The sequence below is a fragment of the Triplophysa dalaica genome, chromosome 4, assembly GCF_015846415.1.
Source record: "Triplophysa dalaica isolate WHDGS20190420 chromosome 4, ASM1584641v1, whole genome shotgun sequence".
In the NCBI taxonomy this organism is placed as follows: domain Eukaryota; kingdom Metazoa; phylum Chordata; class Actinopteri; order Cypriniformes; family Nemacheilidae; genus Triplophysa; species Triplophysa dalaica.
In genome coordinates this window covers 10,785,954-10,804,770 of record NC_079545.1, presented here as the reverse complement: position 1 = coordinate 10,804,770, position 18,817 = coordinate 10,785,954, and the positions used below count along the sequence as shown (strand labels likewise).

At 37.9% G+C, this 18,817-nt stretch overlaps 1 protein-coding gene across 1 annotated transcript in view; it reads right to left on the bottom strand.

The window, feature by feature from the left end:
• wscd2 (WSC domain containing 2) overlaps positions 1 to 5,787 on the bottom strand; it is a 43,918-nt gene extending 38,131 nt beyond the window's left edge. Inside the window, exon 1 of the mRNA XM_056746982.1 lies at positions 5,347 to 5,787. The gene's annotated coding sequence lies outside the window, so the exon portion shown is untranslated. The remainder of the gene's footprint in view (positions 1 to 5,346) is intronic.
• Between the last annotated feature and the right edge of the window lie 13,030 nt (positions 5,788 to 18,817).

Here is an 18,817-nt window from a genome sequence, read left to right as displayed (position 1 = left end):
CCCCTCCCTCGATCTTTGAAGGTACAACAAAACACACATTTAGTCGACACGAGGCTGTTTAGTTGGTTTTCAAGCCAGAAAATCTCACAAGACCTCCTCCAAGACCTGCACATTTATATGCAGGCCGAGACACACATCTGCAGACATGCAATCAACTCCAGCTCTGCCAAGGTCAGGAGAGAGTTCAGAGATAGACAGTATGTCTTCAACTCATACACTTGCTGTCGCTGATAAGAGGATAATTAAGCACATGAATGTAGTCCAGAGAAAGCAATAAAGGGTAAATCAAGGAGAAACCCAGCCGACGATCAAAAGACATATTTTAATATCTTTTTAATGCTGCCCAGAGACTTGCTGTTTGAAAGCAAACTCGGGAATTGAAAGGGAGTGTTGAAATTTTACACAGCTGATATTTTACTGAACCTCTCAAAACATCACTCCACGTTAGTGAATATTCACATGAACACATGAAGAAATCTTAAAACTGCCTGTGTATAATGCAATATGGGCATCTCAAAGCATTTACTTATCGATTGCGTATACGTACAGTCTATTTATAATCTGATGTATATAAATACATATGTAAACAGGCACACATAATGCTGAAACCGTGTCTGTCTTTTAACCTACAGGATAGATTTGTTGTGTGCACGCAGCTGCCTTAAACGCTTGTGTTAGAACCAGTCTAAACCCTGGATCGTGAATATGTCTACATGCACAATGCCATTAGGGTGGTCGACATATTTTCAAGAACCGTGATATTAATATCAATATCATGCCAATTCTACACATATCGTAATATCGTAAACTGTTCAGCACCAAAATCAAAGTTTTGCCTTAAGAGTCACAATGGTTGCAAACTCTCTCTCTGGCTCCATAAACTTGAATTTAAGTGTGATTCATTGTCCAAAGATAACATAAACTTCACTGATGGAATAATTTTTTTGTTCTTTTTAATTCAGTAAATGTTGTGATAATATTGTTATTGTGAATTCTTGACGTTAGCTATGTTATCAAAACATTTCTATTGTTATAGAATAATAATTGTTTATATAACATTATAAATAAATTGGATTTACATTTGTCAATTGCTGAGACAAACTCTGCTTGTTCCACATTTGGCCCCGGACACATGGATAATGTTCAATGTGACATCTAATGTGCACTGAACAGTCACAACCCCCAGGGAAATAGTTGATTGATTTACTTTATTCGATTGCTGAACTCCAGTTTAGATTCTCACCTTACTTGCAACTTTCAGAACAGATCTTTCATGGGAGCTTTTATGAAAATCACTTCAGTGCTAACAAGGTTGAGCCTGGTTTCTCCCGCGGTTTATTTATTCATCATTGGAGTTTGGGTTCCTCGCCACAGCAGGGCAATGTCGGCTTGCTCACCGGGACACTGCATTTATTCATTTATTTATTTAATTATTTATTAAGTATTATCTATTAGAATGATCTTGCTTGGTCTATAAACACTATGCACTGTGCTGTGCAGTGTTGCCAGGTACGCGGTTTTCCCGCACAATTGGGCTATTTTGAGAATGCAATTGCGGGAAAAATTATGGGCTACTTTCATAATGTTCCGCGGCCGCCAAAATGTTTATTTATATTCTAAGGATAAATGTTTATTGATGAGTTTCTTAATGTATATTCACACTCCGAATGAATACGTGCCAACTAAAGGACCGGCCCGGTCTTAAAAGTGTGGAGAACGAGTCTGACAGGCAGGCTACAGTACATGGAGGGACGCGGTGGTATTAGACACAGTAGGCTACATCCGAATTATGTTTTAACCAATGTTTCGTCAGGTGAATGTCACGTTGCACAATGAAAGAAATCACTCGTGAGTGTACAACACTTGATTCTTCCGGCTGCCAAATATCACGTTTGTTCAGCGCTAGGTAGTCTAGAACAACTAAATCATTGACGTGCTTGTACAGATTATACATTACGCAATAAATGTATCCATGTTTATTTCTTAACCAAGTTTCTGCATGTCTTACGAAGAGAAAACATGTTTCTCGTCCATTTACGTGCACGTGGGATATTTTTAAAGTGACACTGCACCCAAAAATGAAAATTCTGTTATGAAACTACTTGTTTCTAAACCTGTATAAATGTATTTGATCGGTTGAACACAACGATATTTGCTAGAATGTTAGCTGCTGCAAATTCTTTGGCATCATTGACTACCAGCAGGAAAAAATAAATGGTAGTCAAACGTGACCCAGAATTGTTTGCTTTCCTAAATATCCCAAAACTTATTTTGTGTTCAATAGAACAAAACAATATATACAATACATAGGAAACCATTCAGATAAAAAATATGGCAATAGAAACATCTTTAGGCAGTTGTAAATTTTGATTTGACAGAGGGAAAAAATATTTCGTGGACCTGGCAACCCTGGTGCTGTGTATTACCTTTCAGCTAAAGCTGCTTCGGAACAATGCACATGGTAAAAAGCGCTATATAAATAAATTGAATATAAATGATTACAAACTGCAATATAACTGCACAAGCTAAGAGCAAATTTAACAAAAATGATCTCTGTCATATATAATATTCACTGTAACAATTCTTATAAAAAAGCAACTAAATTATCTATGTCAATATATCTTATCATGTAAATATGAGCTCTAGTTTGAAACCCAAAAAGTTCATACGGTTTGTAAATCTGACATCACAAATGTGCTGCAGCTTCCAATAAATCTAGCGTTGTGTGTCCGATAACAAGTCACATGGAACATACCCTTTGATCATCTGAGTCATGTATCGCGCAGATACACAGATTAATTAATCTCACGCCGTTGATTAGATAAAAACACCCAGCCCAGTGCAGAGTCTGTATCAAACAAACAGACTAACTCAACAGAGCAAAACCAATAATAAAGACTAATATTCCAGCATGGAATTAAAAATGAAATGAGTTCAAATGTGCCAATAAGGCACTGATGTGTTCATTCACTAAACTAAAATCCCCCCAAGCTGTTTGCAGGGTTTTTCCTGGCTCAAAATGAGGCTGAGGTTTTGCAACCCACAGTCCCTATAAGTGGCTTAACAAAGCACTTAAATAAAAGTTCAAAAATGTTTATGAAAATGACAACTAATGATAAGTTAGGCCTATATAAAACATTACATTTATTCACCCGAACAGAAAAGTTGACATGTTTAATATAAGATTTTTATCCTTTTCAACCAACTTCAACTTGATAATAAACCAGTTTTACTAAATTCACATCCTACGTTCTTCACTTATGCATTATTCTACCCCATTTTGTAGTGTATATAGTGTGAGTAGTGCATTCACGTTGAAAATCCTCAAAAAAGAAGTGCACTGTAAGTACCCGGATGATGCACTTTTTCGACCGAAAATATGAAGTGTGTGGAACTGTGGACATTTCACGCAATCAACGGTTTCGCTTACGTAAACTGCATGGCGGAAGGGAGGTGGGGCTATCATGCGCTGCTCAATCAAAACTCTCCTACAGAGTGATAACGCTTCAATCTGATGATTACTAAAGTAATGCTGGGCAAAAATTATGAAAACTACATTAAATGAACAATGCACAAGTATATTTTTATTCACATGCATTCTGGCATAAGAGTGACGTCATTGAACCTCGTCTGGGAAACCGACATACTTCCGGTTAGTATAAAACCATTTAGTATTCCATTTTGGACAATACTGCTCTTCTGAAATTCATATAATAGATGGTTGAGTGCATAGTTTAAGTGCTTTGTGTACTATGTCATTTGGGACACAGCTTCTGTTTCAACGAATCGGTTCAAAGGAGTCATTTGTTTGCGAGTCGTTCTGATCCCAATGTGCGTTCATAATGGCGTACTCGCTGTGTACAGTATAACGCTGATTCAACGAGCCAACTTCACAGTAAAAACATATACAACACGTTCATTTAAGAAACCTTTACAAGAAATTGTATTTTTTCTCTATACAGGAAAAACCCTGTGTTTGATTATTCATGTCGTCATTTATTATCTATTATCGGTTTTACATTTGCTAGTTTGGTCTGGCCTTTCTTTCAAACATAAGAAAGAAATCTTTAGACTACAGTCATTCCAGAGATGACACATTAACAGAGAGCTCAATTTCATTATAGATGTTTTAGCACTTAGGATGTGGGGAAGGCTAGGGGAGAAAGCCTTTTCAAAAACATCTTACATTTCAAATGGACCACTTTGAAAATGAGCGATGAGTTAAAACAATTTCAATGCTCCATGCTCTAAATTCTGGCAATGTGGACAGATACAAGCAAAAGAACAACATTATTGGTTTAGTACTTTAAAGCTAATTAATAAACATTATTGATGCAAGTTAAGCTGTTCAGCACCTTTGTAATGAATGAGTCTTTCGGTTATGTGAACAGTCTTGAGTTCTGTGGATATTAATACCAATGTTGTGTTCACAAGACACAAAGAGTCCAATTGCTCTTCCTGAACATTCCTAACCTTTAAGAATTCGTTGCCTGATGATAAAGACCCTTAAAGAAAACAGACATCACACTATGGAGCACTGCTGTCAAAACACTGATCCTGTTTCAGAAACACAGATTTATATTCAGTCATTACATGTCTTGTTTATATAACCACATTAGAGCAACTGAATGAGTGTCATCATTTTTACTTTGAGTTTGAAAGATGCTGATAGTCGCTGATGGTTGTATAATTAATCTAACTTTTTCATATTCTTTAAATTCTTAAATGTGTGATAGATAAAACACACCTCTTAGAAAATGATGTACAAGTTCAAAGAAGTAATGGCAATGACAGTGAACAACAGATTATTCAAATGTGATTAAAAAGTGGTAGCAACATATGAACTCTTTTATAGTACATATACGATGTGATCCAAAAGTTTGAGACCACATTGACAAAATCCAATGAGCAAATAAGGTTTTAGAAATAAGATATTCTAATATTTAAAACCAAACGACATGATGCACAATGAAGACAAAAAAATGGGGGGATGTTGCTAATGTTACCACAGCAAAACGGGATCCGCTGAAGAACATTAGGCCTTTATATCAATTCATGATAATTGTTTTATTAAGCTTTTATTTATTTCATTTATGCTGATAGTCAAATTTGCAATAAATAAAACGTATAATAGAAACATTTTCACATGTTGTCACAGATTTTGTATGTCCCTTTTAAAAATCTTGATATTTTTAAGTGCTATAAACACATGAAACACTGCAGATGGCACGTGAACTCCGTACAAACACATTGAATTTTATTTTGGCCCAAAAACGTCTTTTAAGAATCACGACATACGTTATTTGCATCAGAAACTGTCTGACTGACTCAATATTGACTGCTTACCTGATGTAAGATCTCCTGGCAGAAACTGCAGAATCACTTAAACCGAATCAACGAGTCTCGATTCACATCAAAACACTCTGCGCCTCTCTTCCCATCCACTGTATTTCATTGAAAGAACCCGGAGATTCCGCACTGTGTGTACGTATGCAAACGGTCGTCAAGTTGTTCATTTGCTCACTGATCAGCCTGTTTTTCATGCCCGGCTGACTTTTCCAGTCTACGTTATTCCCGATCAGTCCGCATTCACAGCTGCCGCAGAATTCGCACGCGCTGCCTCGCTCACAGGACACATATTACCCGCTATTTGACTCCTCTTCCTCTCAGGCACTGAATCGGGTCAGAATGGAAGTGTCACTGTCCTGTTTTTGATGCTGTCGGGAGACCTGTCTGTCTGCTCTCACGTCCTTGCGTAAACGCGCGCGTCTGACATCCCTGCGGTTCACAGCAACAGCAGCAGCCGTACGTCAGCTCGCCCTGCACGCAGCCCGACAGCACTGCCTACAGTTCTCATACAGCCACCACAGCACGACACACATTATTAGAAAATCAAACATAACGAAACGATCCCTGGAACAGTACGTTCTACCAAGAAGAGCGATGTGCATGGGAATAAGAGTTTTTTGCATCAATTACAACGTTTTTTGGTCCACTGATAAAAGAAAAAATACACACAGATGAAAAGTAAAGCTAATGCGAGCATCACTATAAGTAATGATCATATTTAGAGTTTGGGATGTTTTATTTAAGCCATGGCCATGAGTGACTCAGTGTCTGCCTTTTTATTAAGAAGACGTCCCATTCTTTAGAGATCAGGTTTATGAAGTTCCCACTCACAAGTTTTTTTATTGAGATTTTCCTTTCACCGAACACACATTTTTTGTAATGAAGGCTGGCCGATGCAGTTTAAAGGAGTAATTCACTTTGAAGGGGTGATTCGCCGGAAATACGTGTTTTTCTTTGGTGTGTTCTAAACTGGCCATGCATTTATTAGACACGTAAAATTGCAAAAATGTTATTGTCGGAACAAATATGTATTGTATCTAGAAGCGAATGCTCACCAAGACCTGACTGAAACGTCTCGTGTAACCACGCCCCGGGGAATCTACGTCAGTTTGTAACACGATTTGACTAAAACCGCCCAAATCTAAACGCAAGTAAGGTGGGCGGTCTTGTAAATCTCATTGTACCTTCGCCGGCACAGCCTGATGTTCCGAATATGGTAAGAGGCGTTACATTTCCGTGCAGTATTCGACCAATCACTAAGCACTAGTAAACTGGCAAATCATAGCACACCTCGCTTTTCAGAGCGATGAGCTTTGTAAAATATCAGAGCGTTTCAGAGAGGCGGAGCAAAGATGAGATACAAACATGCACGGTATGTGGAAAATACAACGTTTTTTAACCTTAAATCGTGTATACACATTGTATTACATCTAAGGCAAACAATAATATTCGTTTTAGCCGCGTCAAATGACCCCTTTAAAAATACATTTTCATGACTCGCCCCTATGTCATCCAAGATGTTTATGTATTTGTTTCTTTAGTCGAAAAGAAAAGAAAAACATTCCAGGATTTTTCTCCATATAGGTGACTTTAATTTTCGTTTCATTTATTTACTTATAAAGCACAAATAAACACACCAAAGGTTGACCACTGTGCTGTACAAAGGAAACAATTAAAATGAAGGGAGAAAAAGAACATACAAGCATAGGAGGCTACAAAGTAAAAACATTACAGTTATAGATATTAGATACAATTTAGACTTATAGTGTATTAAAGGCACGGCTAAGTAAATACGACTAACTTAGATTTAAAATCATGAACAGAGGAAGCAGATCACACAGATATCGGCAGATTGTTCCATAACCTAGGACCTGCCACTGCAAATGCATGGTCACCTCTCTGTTTCAATCTTGATCTCAGATGGAGTGATGCTATTTGAGGATCATAGACATCAAGCAGGCCTATTCAAGATTACAAGATATGACAAGTATGAGGGAAACAGACCTTTCATAGACTTAAAAACAAACAGTAATAATTTAAATTCAATTCTGTATTTCACTGGCAACCAGTTTAAAGACGTTAAAATCAGGATAATGTAATCTCGTTTTCGAACCCTTGTTAACAATCTGGCTGCTTTATTCTGGACCATTTGAAGTCTTGACAGGGAGGATTTTGACACTCCAACATACAGGGAGTTGCCATAATCCATGTATACCTTTTTCCAAGTCGTAAAAAGATCCAACTTTTTTGATTGGACAGACGTTTTGAGATGGAAAAAGCATGATTTGACTACTGAGTTAATCTGGTGATAAAATTTAAGGGAGGAATCAAAGATAACTCCCAAATTTTTCACCTTAGGTTTGGTGTAAGAATTTTATAGTCCACATTTGACATTCTGTTTTCCTGTACCCACAGAGGTTCCAAAGACAATTGCTTCAGTTTCCCATCATTTAAATGCAGAAAATTATTTGACATCTGCTAAGCATGCAAGCAATGTTTCTATACCATTCTTGTCATTGTGTTTTAAGCGAAAAAGATTTGAGTGTCATCCGCATAAAAATGAAAAGATACCCTCATGGTAGCAAAGTGAAAAGTGAAAACATTGAGGGAGCTAAAATGGAACCCTGAGGAACTCCTGAGGTTAGAGGGGCTACAGATGAGACAGCATGGCCAATGCCCACTGAAAATGTTCTATTGCTGAGATAAGATCTGAACCAGCTTAAAGCACTTCATTGGATGCCCACATATTTCTCAAGCCGTGATATAAGAATACTATGATAAACTGTGTCGAAAGCTGCGCTCAGATCTAAAAGCACTTAAATTATTCACAAATCCACAAGTACCAGAATGTCATTTAATACTCTAAAGACTCGGATTTCCTGAAACCAGAGTGGAATATTTCAAAAGTATTATTGTTCAATTACGTATAACCTGAAGTCATGTACGCGCCTCGCAGAACAGACTGATGGTTTCTCTAGATAAGAACCTTATTCATCGTCTGGTATCGTTAGCCCTTTGAAGCTGCACTGAAACTGTCATTTTTACCTTCAACTATTTGGAGTCCATCGAAGGCCAATATGGAGAAAAATCCTGGAATGTTTTCATCAAAAACTTCTTTCTTTTCGATTAAAGAAACAAATACATAAACATCTTGGAAGACATTGGGGTGAATAATTGATCATGAACATTTATTTTGAAAGTGAACTACTCTAAGTTTGCCACATTATGAAAGTCTCGATTTGGTCCATTCTATTATATAGTTGAAAGAAAAAGTATGTGAACCCTTTGGGCTTACTTGGATTTCTTCATAAATTGGTCATAAAATGTGTTCTGATCTTCATCTAAGTCACAACAATAGAGAAACACAGTCTGCTTAAACTAATAGCGCACAAACATTATAAGTTTCATGTTTTATTTGAACACGACATGTAAACATTCATAGTGCAGGGTGGAAAAAGTATGTGGAACCCTAATGACTTCTCCAAGAGCTAATTGGAGCCAGGAGTCAGCCAACCTGGGGTCCAATCAATGTGATGAGATTGGATGTGTTGATTAAAGCTGGCCTGTCCAATAAAAAACACACCAGTTTTGAGTTTGCTGTTCTGAAGAAGCGTTGTCTGATGTGAACCATGCCTCGCACAAAAGAGTTCTCAGAAGACCTACGATCAAGAATTGTTGACTGGAAAGGGCTACAAAAGTATATCTAAAAGCCTTGATGTCCATGTGTCCACGGTAAAACAGATTATCTACAAATGGAGAAAGTTCAGCACTGTTGGTACACTCCCTAGGCGTGGTCGTCCTGTAAAGATGACTGCAAGAGCACAGCGCAGAATGCTCAATGAGGTGAAGAAGAATCCTAGAGTGTCAGCTAAACACTTACAGAAATCTCTGGCACATGCTAACATTTTTGTTGACAAATCTACAATAAGGAAAACATTAAACAAGAATGGACTTCATGGGAGGACACCACGGAGGAAGCCACTGCTGTCCAAAAAAACATTGCAGCACATTTGAAGTTTGCAAAAGAGCACCTGGATGTTCCACAGCAGTACTGGCAAAACATTCTGTGGACAGATGAAACCAAAATTGAGTTTTCAACGCTATGTGTGGAGAACAAAAGGCACAGCACACCAACATCAAAACCTCATCCCAACTGTGAAATATGGTGGAGGGGGCATCATGGTTTGGGGCTGCTTTGCTGCCTCAGGCCCTGGACGGATTACTGTTATCGATGGAAAAATGAATTCCAAAGTTTATCAAGACATTTTGCAGGAAAACTTAAGACCATCTGCCCGCCAACTGAAGCTTAACAGAGGATGGACGATGCAACAGGACAACGACCCAAAGCATAGTAGTAAATCAACAACAGAATGGCTTCAACAGAAGAAAATATGCCTTCTGGAGTGGCCCAGTCAGAGTCCTGACCTCAACCCGATTGAGATGCTGTGGCATGACCTCAAGAGAGCGATTCACACCAGACATCCCAAGAATATTGCTGAACTGAAACACTTTTGTAAAGAGGAATGGTCCAAAATTTCTCCTGACCGTTGTGCAGGTCTGATCTGCAACTATAGGAAACGTTTGGTTGAGGTTATTGCTGCCAAAGGAGGGTCAACCAGTTATTAAACCCAAAGGTTCACATACTTTTTCCACCCTGCACTATGAATGTCTACATGTTGTATTCAATAAAAACACGAAAACGTATAATGTTTGTGCGCTATTAGTTTAAGCAGACTGTGTTTCTCTATTGTTGTGACTTAGATGAAGATCAGAACACATTTTATGACCAATTTATGAAGAAATCCAAGTAAGCCCAAAGGGTTCACATACTTTTTCTTTTAACTGTATTTCGTCCAACCAGGCTATCGTGTCACTTCTGTTTTTATCCACCCATCCTATCTGTCTATTTTGACAAAGGCGCCTTCATTTCTGCGTTGATATTCCACATGCTAACCATTCCCCTGCCAACTCAATGAAATAGGCCTAAATGCAAATTTACCCCCTCAGATCTCAGAATGATCTTATCCTTATCTGAAGACTGAAGCCATATCTCGTCCACAGACACCAGACTCAAAGTGGAATACAGAGAACTCATACTTCATAAGCTGTATCCATGCCCTTGTACTGAATAAAGCTTCGCCTAATTTAGAGAAAATGTTAATGTAGCCTACAAGCCATCACCTCACACAACACCCTGCTGTTGATCTGACATTTATAATGTCAAACTTTACTGCTAATGGAAACATGTGCAGATTCGTTTCAATGAACAAAGCATGTATCATATTCATATACTGAAATTGAATAAATAAAATGCATTAATAAACCCAGTGTTACGTGTAGCGTATGTATAGTAGATAATTCTAACGACAATCGAGTAGAATATAACAGGTAACGTTTAATGGAAATGTTGAACAACAAACACATAACCTTAACAATACCAGACAAGGAACTGAGGAACACACAGGGCTTAAATACATGGGGAAACGCAATCAAGGGAAACAGAATCAGGTGAGGGACTAATTTACTTATAAAGACATCAGACACAGAAGGCAAACACAAACCAAAACAGAGAACAACTGTGACACCCTGGTAGTATATTTGTTTGTTTTCCTCTACATGCTGCTTATAACAGATAACAAATATCATTTGATAGACCTACTCATTCAAAAGTTTGCTTGATTTTTTTACTGCTACTGGTAGAAACAATCCGAGGAATAAATAAATGATCACAGGCTTTTCTGTCACATTACTGAAACACGCAGGTGTGTGCGCGGTCTCCCGAGCTCTCTCACACACATACCACATAGCAGTGGCTCAAGCTTCCGAGTCAGCTCGCTCTAACGGACACTTGAAATGAGATGTGCAAGAAAGGAGTCCTACCATCAACAGCATTTTAAAGACGACAACATGACAAACGTTGAAATGAAACATTTTAACAATGTCCTGTGGTGTGGTAACCGTGGTATAAGCGGATTAATTGACTCCGGTACGTTCAATTATTCAAAAGTTAATGCACACCCTGAGCTGGTAATGCGGCCACGACACAAAGCCTATCATCAATTATTCCTTACTTAGTTGGGTGTCTTGATATAATCAATTAAACAGTAAAGGATTTTATGAGTTTCCACTTTTTCCATTTTTCTTTCTTTTTCCTATACTTTTAGTTGAGAACCTTAAAGGGGTCATATCAGGTGAATATGTGTTTTTCTGTGTCTTTGGTGTGTTATAAGTTGCCCATGCATGTATTAGAGAAAAAAAAAAAAAGAATCTAAACAAAAGATGCATTCTATCTAAAAGCGAATGCTCACCCAGACCTGCCTGAAAAGCCTTGTGTAACCACACCCCAACAAATTCACGTCAGTTCGTGGTATGAGTTGACTAAGATCACCCAAATGTATATGCAAGTGAGGTGGGCACACCTGTCAGTACAATTTCTATGGAACCTGATGTTCCAAGTATGGTAATTCTGTCACACGCTTTCAGTATTCGACCAATCACTGTATTCACTGGTTAAGTGGCCAATTATAGCACACCACGCTTTTCAGAGCGATGAGCTTTGTATAAAATCTGCATGTTTCGGAGAGGCGGGAGCAAAGAGGAGAGACAAACATGCACGGTATTTTGAAAAAAAACAGCGTTTTTGAACCTTAAATCGTGTGTATACACATTGCCTTACATCTAAAACAAATGATAAAATTAGTTTTGTCATTCGACCCCTTTCAGGGAAATCTACTGTTTTTCAGAATCTACTGTCTTCAGACCTAAACATAGTAAGGAAATGATTAATGCTGATCAGACCTTTAAACTAAAAGCCTCTTTCTGGATGATGACCCTATTGAATTGAGGTAACCCGGTAATATGAGGGCAGAGGTGGATTAACAGAAATCCACTATTATGTTTCGAATCACAGCACATTCTGAATAACATCATAGTTTGGTGGGTGGGGGGGTATTAGAGGTTGTTGCTCCAGGCTGTTGGACTCGAGGCCCTATGTGCTGGTTCTGATCATTCTCCTGCACTTTTACTGGTTGGAAAATATTGAACCCAACCTGCGGGGCAGTGCTGGGGCCTCTCTGGTCTGCTTCAATCGTTATTATTCATGCTGGGCCAGACAGAGACCTTTCACTGCCAGCTCGTGTTGGCTAATCACGCAGAATACTGTGGCTCTGCAGGCTGCTGCTCAGGCATGTGAAATTGCATCACCTCTAAACTTGTTTGAATGGAAATCTTCCTTTTCCAGAGTAGCAAAAGAATGGATGTGTCTGCAGATGTTTCGTTTAGGCTGGAATTGCCCGAGAACTCAATTGACCAGGTTACACACAAGCAGTTAAAGGTAAGAGGTAACAACTTTGACTGCAGTTCGGATAACTTGGTTTTGGTAGAATACAACACAATCTCACAGTTTCCTAAAGCTATTTTTGGCTTACTCGTAAACGAGTTCCCTTGAGATCAGGTGATCTCAATATGATGAGAAATTAGTTTATAAACTCTAAAATATTCTGGGTTATTTTCAACCCAGCGATGGGTTTAAAAGCGACGAACCCAAACCCATGGGTTGTAAATTAACTTATGCTGGGTTGTTTTAACCCAGTGTTGGGTCAAAAATACAAATGATCTGGGTAAATGTAACCGAAAGGCTTATATTCAAATCTCAAACTTTAAAATCTTGATGACAAATTGTTGAGATCCCTTCTCCTCTTTTTCTTTCCACTTAATCTCGTTGCTGTCTAGGATAATTGAAATTAATCAATTGTTGGTCATTACGCATCACACCTGGTGTAGACAAATACTCAAAATAACACAGAAGAATACCTTTTCTAATTTGTTGTGCCAACATGCTGCGTCTGGTGTAGACATGGTGCGAGATCCTAAAGTAATCACTTTCAATGACTTTCTCATCACTGGCTTTCAATCGACTGTGAAAATATGAAACAAATCGCTTTTCCAGAATGAGGAAAATCATCATTCCATTTCGAATCTTCAGCCCTCAAAACAAACAAGTTTTCAATGAGATTGTGCTTAAACCTGAGGTAGATTTGAGTGGGAAGTACACTCTGGCCTACAGCACCTACAAACGAGCTTTGCGTGTGTATGACAAAATTCAGAAAATGTGAATCCTTTTCCTTTAAAAATTTTCCCCTTAAACAAACACATTTTAACATCTAAGTTAAATTGATTATGTAAAATGGATATCAGATTAATGCCAATTTATGTTTGGTTATCCCCATATCAAATGTCAGAAATATAAAGATTTTGCACCAAGCAACTTCGTGCCAAATTCGAAGGTCTACGTTCAACTTTTAATTCAATTTTAATGAATATCAGTAGACTTTCTGCAAAACAAAAATGAATGGCTATTTCAACAGTGTGTGCCTTATTCCATTAATAAAAATGGTCTACTCTATCACTCCTGAGAACAGGAATAAGAACAGCAATGTTGATTAAACGCATGTTTCAGTGACCTCGTGTGTGAGCCACAGAGCCAGGACATTTTGAACATTATTGAAATAGCAACGAACATTTATCACAGACACTCAAAGTCTGCCCGAATGAATTATTCAGTTTACATGAAGAAGGCTGCAGAAATATAGGACGTGAATTATTGAAGGTACATGCAAAATTAATTAGCAGTCTGTTGAATAAATAACAAGATTATCTTAAACTCTCGCGTGTAATCTGCAACTTCAGCCTACCCGTACACCCATCCACCCTGCTAGACATATCTGACAATGGTTACATTGTCTAAGTGGATTCTGGAAATTGTCAGCACTAAAATCCCATCTCCATATCCTGAACAGGACAAATGGATCAGTGAGGGCTGTGGATTTATCCTACAGGAATCCAGATTACCTCGGTTTAAATTTCCCTTTCTCTTCTTAGATATTGCAGATTTCCTGATGAGTAAAGACCTCTGAAGATTGATACGTGATACTGCTTTAAAACAGCACTTTTATGAATAAACACTATCGTTAAGGCAGATATTTAATCTGTTTTTGGAGATTGTCCCAAATAAAGCTAAAGTATCAACCTTGTCTGTATAAGCAATGCACATGAGATCATGGACGGGAGTGGACCAGATTGAAATGGTGGGTTTTCTTTTTGGTTCAATAAAGCTTTTACTACACATTTTGACCTAAACGCCTTTTCATTTCAGAACATGAGTCCCTTTATTCGCTTCAAAAATATTAAAGCACCTACTGTGCACAGCTCAGGTCTCTGCCATTAAAAAAAACAATATAGACCTTTCCAAGCCACAACCTACTACAACAAGCAACAGTCCTTTAAAATTAGGTTTAGTGTGAAGTATAACAAAGGCCATAGAATGGTGAAAGATTTAGCTTATTTCCAAAAAAAAGAAAACCTATCCTGCTAGACTACTGTTTATTTAGTAGTTAACAGAAAAGAAAAAATGTTAGGTCTAATCTTCCATCAAGTTATCAAAACATTCACAGGTAACATTTAAACAATGTATAAAGATGATGAAATGATGGTATAGTTTCAGTAACTAAAGATTGAAGAATGCAAAATAATGCACTGACATAGACATGCATGAACAGTCATGTACAATAACACATTAAAAACCATGTAGGACATTTCACTTACAACATCCAATTTGCTGTTCATCTGTTCTGTGTAAAAGTTCTGACGAGCATCTCAAAGGGAACATAGAAAATTCCCTCTGAAGTAAGATTTCAGACTTTCTTTCGAAAGCCCTTATTTCGTCTCTTTAAAATTTCATCAGCAGTCCAGATGACATCTGAAGAAAATGTCACTGCTCTGAATTCACAGAAAGGTAATTCATCAGTCTGCTTCTCTTTCGTGGTTGTCATGATGTCTATCATAGACAAAATAATAAGGGATTAAAAAATTACTGTAAATAAATGATGTATGCAGTCCCATATCATTATTCATTTTGAGGTGTCAAGGTGTGATAGACAAATCTTTTAATCCATCTCCGTTTCAACAATTTTGGAATAAGATGCATAAATAAATGAAGACAGAATATTACATTTTGGATAATTACATTTTTAACTCCTTTTTATATTCATTCTTTTGGAATCATTTTAGTAAGATGTTTTGACAGCACAACTGGAAAAGGTCAAACGTGTTTGCTGATGGACTGTCTGATTCGCTCATGGCTCATATTAAAGATTAGATCAGTATGTTAACTGCATTGTGGGAAAAAAATAGTGCCTTGAATCTAATCCAGCCAGCTAAGGGACATCTGTGGACTGAAGCACCAGCAGACAAGAAACAGATTCTCAATGAATGACTGTTAGCTCATTCACTACATCCATGTTTATTTTTATTTCACAAAAGGTTGTGAACTTCACATTTTGTTAGGAGGTTGTGTCACAAATTGCATAAAACCGCAGGAGCCTATTGAGAAATTAAATGTTTTTTTTGTTACTCCATATGCAAAAGCGGAAAACTAATTATACAATAGAATTGGGGACTTTGTTATTCCCTTATGTACATTCATAGACTTAAATAAAAGTTAAAAAAATTCTAAAACACGCACAGAATTCAAATTACTACAAAAGTAAGAAAGAATGATTCATTAAAGATCCAATTTGACTAAAGAGATAGATTGGGGAACCAAACATACTTCTGCTACACTCTTAAAAAAGTGATGCCATAGGACCATTTTTGGTTCCTCAAAGGTTCTCATAAAAAACATGTATTACTTTTTTATCGACTGAAGAACCTTTTCTATGGTACAACAGAAATATGCAATGAACAGAACTGTCTCTTTAAAGGCAAATAAACCAAACAGTAATATTAAACCTTATTTTTGCTGACTAAGAGATCAAACAAATGGAATGTGTTCCTGTTAACGGAAAAGTCATAACGCAAGTTATATAATGAGGTGTGAAAATCCTCAAATGGGTAATTTAATGCAGACATGTTCATGAGGAAATGACAACAATAGGCCTCTTCCTTCAAAAGACTGTGGCAAACAACTGACGCTAACATCATAATAGAGAGTACAGGAGCTGTGCCAAAATTACTCCAAGCTGACTAGAAACTACAGAAGAACAGCATTCAGCTAAAAGCATGTGAGCAGTTATACAAGAGAAATATGCAGACTGGAAGCAAACTCTGGTTCAGGCGGTCAGAATCGGTTTTAAAGTCTACAGTGAAGTTGCCTCAAGCATACCCGACCAATCCTGTGATGTCTGTGGTCCAGATCAAGCCTTTTACCTCTTGTCAAAAACAATCAGTAGACACCGACCACAGAAATAGACCTTGGATCGTCTACTCCAGTCACGGAGGTGAATCAGGAAAAGCAGTCTGACACCAGATTGAAAGTTGAATATGTATTACAGAGGAGGCTTGTGTCTTTGGTTTGCTATCTGTGTCTGTCTGTGATCCGGCCTTTGAGCTGCTTATCATCATTTTTAGACACGCAGCTTCTACAGAACATACAACCCCCCCTTAAGCAAACTTGAAGAAGGGCACAGATTGGCAGAAATGCACACAGTCAGCTGCTATCAGTAACACAGCTGTCTCTTTTCCTGCAGCAGCCGTCCCGTTTGTTCAAAAACACATTCATTCATTTTATCGTGTTTGTTGAGTTTTATGTAACTGACCTTTCTTATTGACCATTGTTGTCTTTCCTGATTACGTTTCTAAGGAAATATTTATATTTAAAGGATGCTCTTTTACCGCTCAGAAGACTGTTCAGGTTGTTTTATTTGAGTATTTAAGGGACAGTTCGCCCCAAAATAAAGAATCTGTCATCATTTACTCACTCTCAGGATGTTCCAAACCTGTATACATTTCTTTTTTCTGCTGAACACAAAGGAAGATATTTGGAAAAATGCTTAACAAGAAGGATCTCGTGCCACATTTACTGGAGTCAATGGGGGATGTTTGGTTACTAACATTCTTCAAAATATCTTCTTATGTTTTTTTCAGAAGAATGTTTCGGAACGACATGAGGATGAGGTAATTATAATAAACTCGCTTGCCATCCAATTTTAATCAAACTCTTGGTTCCATAAATTTGCTGGTCTGTAAAAAGAACAACTATGAGTAAGGGATTATGTACAGGCAGTCGGTTGTAATCGCAGAATAAGCCCCGACAGTTTGATCAGTTGTCTTTGGGCTTAGTTCGCGATAACTGCCGGCTGCTTGTTAATTATATTACATGAGTACTTGCCACATGAAAACTGGACATTAAATTTGAATTTGAAATATTTGATTAGCTCATTTTTGCTGAATGCAGACCTTCCATGAGGTTTTAAGGTAAGAAACAACATTGAAATGTCACAAACAGGCAATTGGGATAATTTTTTTTAAATATAATGACATATATGTTATTTAAAGACATATTTATATTTAATTTGTCAAAACAAAAATTGTCAAAATGATTTGCCTATCCGGGTTACGGAACCTGCAAATGTCACAACTGGCCAATCAGAAACAAGCCTCTCAGCGACCCATGTAATAAATTTAGTTAGCATTTGCGGTTTCGCAGGAAAAGTTTGCGACTATGTGAAGAATATGCAAATGCACAAAACTGAGTAACAACAGCCTGTTTGCATGTGTGTGAAGAGGAAGAGAGGGACATGTGTCTTCATTTCCCTTCATGCCTGATTTCCCCTTTCACTGGCAGTGAATTCAGGCCAGTAGACACTGAGTGTGATATAGCACACCTGCGCTCCTCCATGCCGAGGAAGAGAAGAAGCCAGCCGATCTGCCATGCTGTCGTTTGCAATGATCAACTATAGGTCAGACAGAGGTCACAGAGAGATCAGCCAAGCCTTAGGGCATCGCTCCAAAGAGCCGGGCTCTCCCCTTGGAGTCGGTCCTGTCAGGTCACAAACATATAAATTTACTGTTCAGTGGCAGCGCCATGTACTCTGCTATAAGCTTTCACACAAGAAAAAACTAAAATTGTCACGAGTAAAGTAAGTGCCATTTCAAATGCATGCAAAAATAATAGCACACAAAACATGCTCTGTCCTTCACTCGTTGTACTATTTTAGTACATGTAGTGTGGCAATGGCATATCCTTCCCACAGACTGCCCTGCTGCAGTATATTGATCTGCTGTTGGCTATAAATGAAACGCTGTGATGGCATCCAGCCTGTTCTGCATGGAAGGAAGATATTGATCTGCCATCAGAACCGCAGTCTCAACTGACTTCAGTTTTCACATCCTCTGCTTGTGTGATTAGAGCATTGCTTTATGATGCTTAAATGCTATTGATGAAATGAAAGAGGTCACCAAATTAATTTTTACAACCACAGGTTCTCATGTATGTGGCACACAACAGGCCTCAAATCCTTAATGCATTCAAATCCATTGCCAGTAATATTTCTTTCTGTCTCGTGACCATTTTCGAAAGCTGGGATAAAGCGACATCAGGTGGTCAAAATGCAGTAGTACACATTCAGTTGTTGTACTGGCATGACCTAGTGGTGTGTAGCAGTATTACATTTCATAATATGGACAAATA